Source organism: Fukomys damarensis, unplaced genomic scaffold (assembly GCF_012274545.1).
Source record: "Fukomys damarensis isolate Sample0158 unplaced genomic scaffold, DMR_v1.0_HiC HiC_scaffold_27, whole genome shotgun sequence".
NCBI classification, from domain to species: domain Eukaryota; kingdom Metazoa; phylum Chordata; class Mammalia; order Rodentia; family Bathyergidae; genus Fukomys; species Fukomys damarensis.
This window is the reverse complement of record NW_022900939.1, coordinates 5,243,108-5,253,931: the sequence shown is the minus strand read 5'-3', so window position 1 is coordinate 5,253,931 and position 10,824 is coordinate 5,243,108.

Here is a 10,824-nt window from a genome sequence, read left to right as displayed (position 1 = left end):
CCTCCCGCCGCTCACCAGTTTCTCCCGGTAACCGGATGCCGAGCCAAGCTGGTAGCGGTCCTGTCCTCGCCACCCCGACACCGCCAGGCCCGGGAACTGTTTGTTTCTGAACCCCAGCCAAGAAGCCTAACAATCCTGTCCTTCCTGTCCTCTGCCCTTTTCTTCCTCGCGATGCCAAGTCTGGGATTTTCCTCGCCCAGAGACCACACCGGCGAGGAAGTGAGCTTTCTTGGAATCAGACAGCCTCCTCAGGAGAAAATGTGCCCTTTGTTCTTGCTCGAATGCCTTTTCCTTCAGTGACATTTCTGTCTGTGCTAGATCTGCTCGAGCGATTTCGTTTCTTAGACGACTGAGAAACAGGCACTGGAGTTCTGGAATCTTCTGATCACCCGGCCATAGCTCAGAAGGGGAAAGGGCTCCCTGGGGCGTTTCTTCCAGCGGGTCTTAGCGTCTAAATCTCTTCTTTGTTTGTTTGGTTTTTGGTTTTTTGAGACAGGGTCTCACTGTATAGTTGAAACTGACCTGGAACTCACTATGTCGCCCAGACTGGTCTCAAACTCACAGCGATCCTCCTGCCTCAGCCTCCCTAGTGCTGGGATTACAGGCATGCGCCACCATGCCCCACCCTGAATCTCTTCTTTAAACTCAGTTAAAAATCCTTTCGATCTCTAGCAACCATCCCAAACCATGGCAAACAAACCCTCTACTTACCCTCAGAAGAGACAGACACAGGCCTGGTTGTCATCACTGATTGTATCAGAACCAGAAAATATGTTGTCCTTGGGGTCCACCAGGGGCCGGTGGCAGGGGCCCTCTCTGCTGGGCAGCTGCAGTCTCCCAGGCCCCAGTGCCCAGAGTCTCCCCGAGGCCGAGGCCCTGCCCTGCCGGTGGAAACGTCCTCCACCCTCAACATCCCTAGTGCCTGAATAGCGTGATCTCCAGCAAGAGTGACGTATGTGGAGTTTGACTCAGCCTCTTCACTCTCAGGGTTTTATTCCGAGGAAACAGAGCTATGTTTCAAGGCAGCCAGATGAAACCAGGCATGGTGCCTCCTGCCTGTGATCCTGCACCTTGGGAGGCTGAGGCAGGAGGATTGTGCCTTCCAGGCCAACCTGGGCTACATAGTTAAGACCCTGTCTCCAAAAACAAAGATAGGAGGACGAGAGTCACAGCGTTTGTTTGATAAATAAGCTTTCACTTGTGGTATAGTTTCATATCTATTGAGAAGTTCCAAAAATAGGACAGAGTTCCCAAATTTTCCATCCTCTCTCCCTTCCCGTTCTCCCTGTGGTAAACAGCCAGATGGGTGTGATGCATTTATCACAACTAATGAATCAGTATTAATATGCTATTATTAACTGAAATTCACACACTATTCTTGCCTTGTTCCCTTTGCCCTAACATTCCTGTTTCTGTTACAGGAGTCCCTTTGGGAAACCTGATTAGGTCGAGCCATCCAGTCACCCAGATTCCTCGGGTCCAGGAGGCTTTCTTCAATGTTTTACTTTTGCTGATCTTGACAGCTCTGCGCTGGGCTGGCCCGGCGTTTTTAGCGTGTCTGTGTGGGTGCTGGTGGTGGTGTGGCCGTGTTGGGGTCTGAACAAGCTCCTGAGCTCACCTGGCCCCTCTGGAGTTCTGAAATCATGCTTCCCTGGGCTCACAGGAGGAAGACCGCGGGGGTGAAGGGGTCCTCTTCGGTGTGTGTTGTCTGTGACTTTGAAAAAAACATTTTTTTTTTTTTTTGACATAGGGTCCGGCTGTGTAGTCCAGGCTGGCCTTGAACTTGCAGCACTCCTCCTGCCTCAGCCTCCCGAGTGCTGGAATCATAGGTGGGTGCCACCACCATGCTTGGCATCTGTTTAACTTTTGTACAAAAATATCTAACAATAAAAAGGATTTGGGGTGGCAGTGCTGGGGATCCAACTCCGCATCTCACACATGCTAGACCAGCGCCCACCCCTGGGTAACATCTCCAGCCCAAAAAGGAATTGCTTTTGAAATCATAAAAAAATGCAAACGGGAGCAAAGTTTTAACCTTCAGAAAGTTCCTAGAGCAGGGAAAACACATGTTCTACCGCCTGTCCCCGCAGCCACTTCACTGAGTGACAGCTCAGTAGCTGCAGAGGAACTGAAACCCTCAGCGGGCTGCAGCAAGTGCGGGGCGTCTGGAAATTGTGCAGTTTCTAGGAAACGACGCCATCTGCTTCTGATTTAGGGCATTAGAGCTGCGAGATCAGGAGCTGCTTCAGTGTGACTCTTGTAACAAAGTGTTTCAAGTTAAAGAAAAGAGGAAAGAGCAAAACCAAAGGCCCAGGCAGTGAAACGAGCTTTGTGTCTTTGACTTCTCCTCCCCAGGCTTTGCATTTGAAAAACACATGTTGCGGTTTCTCTATGATTATCTTTCCGCTTCCGGTGCTGGAGCTCTCTTGCATAAATGCGAGCCTTCTGTACAGTCCTGCTCCCCTACCTGGGTCCTGCGCCAGTGTCTGTCTTGATTTCAGTAACTGGCTCCAAACTCCCACGGGACGCACCTAATCCTAGTATGGGTCCTGTGCTGTTTTCATTCTGCAGTGACTTTTTAAGAACCCTTGATTTCAGAGGAGCTGTGAGGGGAGATCGCACACCCTCCCTGGCTTTCCCTGTGTGACAGTGGGGACCACCCACGGGAGGGGACCGGACGGCTGGGAGGACTCAGGGAGACCTGACCTGACGGAGATTGCGCAGGATTACCCTGATGAGGGGCACCCGCCAGGCACCAAACCCGGGGCATCTTTTCCTTCCTTTCCCTTTTCTGGGTGCCTTAAGCTATCTTTCTAAAACACTAACATGGCCTGAAGGATCAAAGGCAGCTTTCAGTCCGGCACACACACCAACCTCTGGGCCACAAAAATTACTAGTCTCGTTCTAAATACATGTTACTTTCTTCTCTCTTAGCCTTTACAAATGCTATTTTCTGTCTGCAATCCTTTGTTTCTTCCCTCTCCCCGCCCCTCCTTCCCTCGCCCTCTCCCTCCACTTCCGCCTCTTCCTCCTTTTTCTATTTAGCCCAGGCTGGCCTTGAAATCATGATGATTTTCCTGCCTCAGCCTCCTGAGTGCTGGGATGACAGGAGTGCACAACTGTGCCTGGCTTCTGTCTTTTTTGGGGGGGCGGGGAGGTACCTGGGATTTAACTCCGGTCCTTGCGCTTGCAAGGCAGGCGGTGGAACCACTGAGCTAAATCCCAGGCCCTCTTCTGCCTTATTGTTATCTCCCATGCTTACCACAGGGAAAAGGTCAACACTTGACCTTTCTTTGTTCGTGGCATACTGGATAAAAAATGAAGGCATTGGCTGTGGATTTGGCTCAGTGGTTCTGCCCTCTGCCTGGCAAGCGCAAGGTCCCAAGTTCGATTCCCAACACCCTGCCCCGCAAAAAGAAGAAAAAACAAAGGTGCATCTTTTTTGGCCATCAAATTGAAAATCACAGTGCTACCAAACACTTCCTCGTTTACCCTTTAAAAGCAAAAATAAAGGGCACACGTTTTCTTTGCCACGGAACATTCTGTCCTATCCTGTCCTCGGTGTGGAAGTTTGGCGAATTGAACCCCAGGATACAGAGGCGTTGGCTCCGTTTATCTCCAAGGGATGGGAACCCTTTCTCCTGGGGATTCATTAAACACACAGCAAAGGTCAGTGCTAACTTTAGCAACAGAGTTTTGGAAGTCTTTAAATTTCATTTGTACCTTGTAAATGTGGTAACACTTGTTCTTTTTTTTCTCCTCCTTCTTTTTGTTTTTTGGACAGAGTCTTGCTGTATAGCCTAGGCTGGCCTTGAATTCTCGGCTATCTTCCTGCCTCAGCCTCCCGAGTGCTGGGCTCGGGTGTGCACTACCTCACCTGGCTGATCATTCCTTTTTTGTAAATGTAAAATTTCTAGCGAGGGAGCGTCAGCCTACTTACAAGCTTTTATCTCAATTCCAGATGACCATTCTGAAGACCTAATTAGTAGTTAATCCATAAGAGGGAGGTAGAAAAGTGATTTTTCTCTTCTCCTTTTTTTCCTTTTTGGTTAGTGTAGATCCCTGTCAGCGATGGCAGTCTGTGCTGATTGGGGACTCAGGAAGAGTTATTATAGGTTCTTCTGAGGGATTTGCAATTCTCCATTCTGAGGATCTGTCCACATTTGTTGTTGTTTGTCTGTTTGTTGTCGTACAGTTACTCTGGTTCTGAAGCTCGGAGAGGGAGGGTGAGGCGCGTAATCACCAAGCAGACTCCGGGGAGGTTTCTGGAATGCTTCCATTTTTAATAGCCAGGGCAATCGCTTATATAGTCAAGGAGCAAGGGGTGGGACACTGCATGTAGGGCATAACATGATTGGTTGATCTTTTGGGCAAGCGATGGAGGCAGCGGATAGGAGGAACAGGATGTCCTTCAGCTGGCTCTAAGCCAATCTCAATGCAGAGAGTGAGCATGCTCAAACTTCTTCATCTGCTTAGGAGATGTGCGTAGGACGTACTCGGCCCAGCCTTGCTTGAATTTGTGTCACACACATTTCTGCGTTTCCTTCCCCTCTGGACCCATCCATCCTTGCCTAAGTTATAGAAGCATGCGAGCCCTGTCTTTTTGGATTCGTTTCACTCGTTCACTTCTCAGAACAATTGGGATGATTCATGTGCCAATTCCACACTAATTTCTTTGAGATTAGGAATGAAAACACCCCAGAACTTCAAATTTTCAAAGCAATAATGGCTGTAAGATCCGAGTTTCACTGATGTAAAGTTAGTTATTCTGCTAAACTGAACTTTCTTTTTTGGTACTGGGGATTGAACCCAGTGACTGCTGAGCTACCTTCCTAGTTCTTTTATTTTTAAACTTTTAAAAATTCCGAGGCAGGGTCTCACGAAGTCACTAAGTTGTCCGGGCTGGCCTTGAACTTGTGATCCTCCTGCCTCGGCCTCCAGAGTGCTTGGATCACAGGCGTGAGCCACCGCACCTGGATAGCTGAACTATTTTTTCCCAAGTTGTAAACAATTTACTTATTTATTTGTGCATCTCCTTGAGGCGTAAACAGATGCACCCTGACTGGGAGGAACTCAGTCAGGTTTTAGTGAAAGAGCTACTTCGCAAAATTTGATAGCAGATAGGGCAAATCTAACGTCCAATACCGCAATTCCTGTTGGGCCCCTAGAGAGCTGACAACCATAGAAGTCAGGTTGGAGGAGGGGACTGGGTGGGTACAGAGGGTTTTTAGGATGTTGGACTCCTCTGCCTCACACGAGCGCGGTGGATACAGAGCGTCACACTCGCCAAAGCCTCAGAACGGGCAAAACCAAGAGGCGGAGTTGAGCGAGCGACACTGATGCCTGAGTGTGGGCTCATCGATTACGGCACGTACTGTGACCGGTGGGGGGGTGCACATCTCTGTGCCTTCTGCTCAGTTTTGTTATGAACCTAATACTACTCGGAGAAAGTAAGTCGATCTGTTTAAAAAGGAGGCTAAAAAGTGATTAAAAAATGCCGGGGTACGACAGGCAGGGGGCGCTCTTGCAGAGCTCCTCCGGGTTCCTAGCACCTGCCCTCTTACCCTTTTCTGGAACTTTCCCTTGGCTTTCTCAACACTGTCCTTTCTTTCCCATTCTTCTTTGGGATGAACAAAGAACTGAACATGGACATGGCTTGGTGGGCGCTTGTGGAGTTCAGATCGCAGTTCAGTAAAGGCCCAGAGCCGCGGATTTAGCTCAGTGGTTCCTTGCCTGCCTCATAAGCATAAGGACCCAAGTTCCAGACCCCGGTACCAAAAAAGAAGAGCCAGGTGTGGTGGTGCACAACCGTAATCCCAGCACTCGAGAGGCCGAGGCAGGAGGATCGCTGTGAGTTTGAGGCCAGCCCGAGCTACCTAGCGAGACCCTGTCTTAAAGAAACAAAGCAAAACAAAACAAAACGGATCAAGGCTTTCTGGCTGCCATAGCCCGGCGTCATGGATTGGCCAAAGCTCGTGCTCCAGAGCAGCGTTTGGCACTGTACAGAGTTGGGGTGTTGGAAGGAAGGGCCTTGTGTTGCTCCCCATGCTTTCCGAAGGTCACTGTCTTCGTCACCGCTCTCTTCCTCATAGCTGGGACACAATACCTGGCTTCAAGGAGGATAGGTTTGTTTTGGCTCACAGTCCATATTCAGCTGGCTTCCTGGTGTGGTGGCGCACGCCTGTAATCCCAGCCCTCGGGAGGCTGAGGCAGGAGGATCGCTGTGAGTTCGAGACCCACCTGAGCGACATAGTGAGTTCCAGATCAATCTCAACTACATAGTGAGACCCTGTCTCAAAGAACAAATAAAACAATGCAGAAAAACAAACTGCTGGCTCCAGGGCAGGGATACACAGCGGACAAGCCTGGCGGGAGAAAAGCTGCTCCCCTCACAGCCAACCCGAAGCAGAGGGAGTGGGGACCCCTTCAGGCCCCGCCGCTCTGTAACCCAATCACCTTCCGCCAGCCCTGCCTCGGGTAGCTGAGGCTTTGGTGTAAGGGACACAGTAACCCTCACAGACTCTGCTCGACCTGGGACGCCTGTGTGTCCGTCCTTCAGGGACCTGGAGTAACTGGTCCCATTCCTCTCTTGACGGTGATGACCAGGAGGCTCTGGCCAGGTCCCACACCTTCCTTGGCAGGACGACTGGCTTCTCCCTTCTGACTTCACTTTCCCTTTGCTACTTGTCTCTCCTTTCACACTGATTTTATCTCACGACAGCATTTGTGTCTGTGTAAGAGGCCTTAGATTGTTCTCGGAGGTAGAGAGACTACAGGAAAATGAGTAAAATCAGTATCCGTGGGTGGGAAGATCCAGAGTAAAGAGGGTCCGTTGCCGTAGACAGCGCCACTGATGCAACTGGAGTTGCTGTGTCCAAGCCCGGAGTCGGGGTAGTCGGAGCAAGTGGCAAAGCAAGAATTTAGGGAGGTCTTGGCCAACTTGCCTGTCGAGGGAGGTGAGATTTTTCCTATGGGAGAAAAACACAAGGGACCTAAAGAAAACAAGTTTAGGGACAAAAACAGGGAGTGGTGACAGAAAACTAAGATGGCATCCTCAGGGGAAAGTGGGCAGGGCCGAGCAGAAAGGACAAAAAAAAAAAAGGCAAGCAGCATTTTTGGAAAGGCAAGGCCACGAGCCTCCCAAAGCCAGGTCACAAGCTCCCTGCTAAGTGGCCAGAATCTCTGTCTGCAGATGAATTGAAGGAAATTTGCAATAAGGAAAAATACACCCATCTGAAAAGAAATCCAGTTCACAAGGTCAGCCCAGCCCAGGAGCAGGAATTCGGCTCAGGGAACAATGCCAGTCTTCACCCTGCAGGGCCTGCACGTTCTGTCCAAAGTGCACACTGTTCACACCAATTTGGGTACCGAAAAAGGGCTTTGGGGAGAAGTCCTGAACAGTCAGGAATCCTCTAAACACCAGACTGAGCCGGGCATGGTGGCACACGTCTGTAATGCCAGCACTCGGGAGGCTGAGGCAGGAGGATCGCTGTGAGTTCAAGCCCAGCCTGGGCTACATAGTGAGTTTCATGTCAGTCTCAGCTATATAGTGAGAATTTGTCTCAAAAAAACCAAAACCAAACAGACAAACAAAAACAACCCCAGACTTCGTCCGCTGCATGTACTACAGGTCTCTTTCACTGGATTAGCAACTGTCAAGGTCGCCAACCTATGGCAAGGGGGTAGGGGACCCACAGGGACAGGCACAATGAGATTCTCTAAGGGACAGAGGAGCTCTGGGAGTTCAAGGCCAGCCTGGGCTCCATTGTGAGACCTTGGCTCACAAAACAGAAAACAGAGCAAATTGAAAAATTCAAGCACATTGGAGCTCCCAGTTTTGTGCTCCTCTACGGTCCTCCCTTCCACCGTGGGCTTGGGGACAGTGGCAGCTGTTGTCACAGGACAGGAGCACGCCTGGGACTCTCCGCAGAGGGACATGTGGTTCCAGCACAGCGTTTGTCTGAATAGTTCTGGACCTGCGGTGGATGGACACCTGCTCTCAGGGCTGTGCAGGAATCTCGCCTGGCTCACCTGACAGCAGGCACCTTTGGCCCTAAGAACCTGGCTAGGAGACCATATCTGGGGAGCAGGTTGAGGAGGAAACCTGACAGCCAGGCCTTTGGAAGCCCCTCCAGTTTTACAAGGCTTCAAGGCAACACAGAAGATTAATGTTAGACCGGGCATGGTGGTGCAGGCCTGTAATCCCACTGGGGAGGCTGAGGCAGGAGGGTTGCTGTGCAGTTACATAGTAAGCCCCTGTCTCAAAAAAAAAAAAAAGAAAAAAGAAAAAAAAGAATGTGTTTGTAAGTACCGCAGTATCTATCATCCTGATGTTCCTCATTGTCTGGAGCTTGAGATCAGTTCTATCTTTATTTTCTGCCCCACGCCCTGGTTGGTTCCCTGGACCTCCCATCCTTTTAGCCAGGCAGTGTGGTGCAGAATGCCAGAAAACTCCTAGGGAAAACTGCCAAGATGCAAAATGCAAAGAAAAAGGATAAAAGCAATGATTTCGTACCAGGCTGGCAGGATTGAGATCCCAGCGCACCACACCGTACTAAAATAACAGAGATAACCCACACAATGGGCTCGCTAACTTGCCACTTTCTCCTTATCTCTTCCCCTTTGGAGCCGTAGACCTCATGTTCTTTCATACAATCCCTAAAAGAAAAAAGAAGAAAAAGCCCCTCTGGCCGCCGGCCGCAGCCCGGAGGAGGAGTCGCTATCTGATGTTTCAGCTGCAGGGAGGGCCCGATTCCTCCCAGCGGGTGGCGACTTCCTCCCGGGTCGGCACAAAGGGAGCCACCCGGGCTGGCGTCAGACGTGCCCGGTCCCTTCCTTTCCCTCTGCACCCACCCTGTGGCCTGGGATGGCACGGAGCTCTGCGTGCGGCGGGGCCCGGCTCTCTCATCTTTTGAGGCTCCTTCATCTTCCAAACACAGGGCTCCCTCAAATGCCGAAAATGTAGTCAGCAGTAGGTTGCGCCCGCTTCACAGTTCACCGCGGCCTTTGGCTCCCGGCCTGGGGCCTCTGTATGGTTAGCCACAAAGAATCATATCTTTTGGAGGGAAGGAACAAGATCTTGCTATGTAGTCAGTCCAGGCTGGCCTGAAACTCGAGATCTTCCTGCTTCAGCCTCCCCAGCTGCAGGGATTACAGGCACGCTCCACCGTGCCGGGCAAAAATCACTTTTTAAGATGCAGACTGGTGTATGTGTTGAGATTCTTCATCTCATCTCAGAATAGGGTCCAAAAGCAAAGCTATTATTTCCTCCAACTTGGAAGTCAGAGGTAGAGGGGTAGAGGCTCTCTGGGATTTTATTGTTTTAAATGCTGGGTGTGGAAACCAGGGCCTCACACATGCCAGGCGAGCACCGTGCCACGGCCTGCGGGCGGTAAGCGAGGGAAGCGGTGAAGAGTGGGCTGCTCTGAGAAACTCTGGTCCCAGCCCTGGGCAGGTTTGGGTGAGGGGTGTTCTGATTGGGGTGGGACAGTCAGCGAAGGAGAGGACTTCTGATCTCAGAGCTGGGTTCCGGAGGGGCCCACATCTGTGATCATGAGGGCTACGGGGCAGATCTAGAACCCAGGGAGATGCAGTTAGAAGGAAAACCGGCCCCCCAAAGGCCCAGCTCTGGGCAGCCGCCAGTGGTCAGAGGGGCTACGGAACCAGGCCACGAAGGTGGCGCGGATCTCAGCTGATATAAGTGTGAGGTACGCCGGCTTTCAAAGACAGGATACAAAAAGAGAAAACAGCCTCTCAGTGATTTTTCTTTTCTTTCTTTCTTTTTTTTGAGGCAGGCAGGCTATGTAGTTCAGGCTGGCCTTGAACTCACTATGTGGCCCAGGCTGGCCTCCAACTTCTGGTGATCCTCCTGCCTCAGCCTCCTGAGTACCAGGATGACAGGCATGTGTCGCCACGCCCAGCTTGTTAATATCATTGCAAATATTACAGTCTTTAACTGACCTCCTTGTTGTCCCAGAACAGGACCAAATCCTCCCCCTGGAAACTGTAGGCGCGGCATTTTGGAGTGATTTTTCAATAAGAAACACCCAATGCGGAACCATGGAAAAGACCCCGGCCGTCCCGGCCCAGGTCCTACCACTGACAGTCTGGGCGATCTCAGGGAGCCCCTAAACCCTTCCTCCCTCTGGGCCGTTCCACATCCACAGAGCATGGGACACGCCGTGGAGGGGCTGGACTTGGACCCCTTCTTGCCTGTGAGAGAAATGAAGGTGTTGGGACCAGATGATCCTGCAGCAGATTCAGAGAACTCAGCTCTTTTGAGGAACCCGCTGGAGGCTGCATTCCAGCCGTGCTCCCCACGGATGGGTCACAGGGACAGAAGCCAAGTCGGAACAAGAGTGTGGAATGTCACTGCATCTTCAAAGACCCTCTAAGTCTAAAAGCTTGTGATCTTACAACATCCCAACAGGAAAAAGAACCACAGAAACCTGACACCGCCGGCCCTTCTGGGCAGTGCTAGCCAAGAGAGCCTTAAAGATCTAGATTTATCTAAGAGTCGCTTTTAAATGTTTTCACCACCAAAAAATCAGTATGTGGGGTGATGGATTTATGAATTCACTTGACATAACCATTTCACATTGTAAATATATCTCAAGACGTCCCACCGTACTCTATGAGTGTACGTAACATTGTTTATCATTTAAAAATAAAATGAAAGCCGGGTGTGGTGGTGCACACCTTGTCATCTCAGCACTCTGGGAGGCTAGGGCAGGAGGATGGAAAGTTTGGGCCCAGCCTATATAATTTAGCAATTTAGTGAGACCCTGTCAAAAAAAAAAAAAAAAAAAAAAAGCGGGGGGCAGC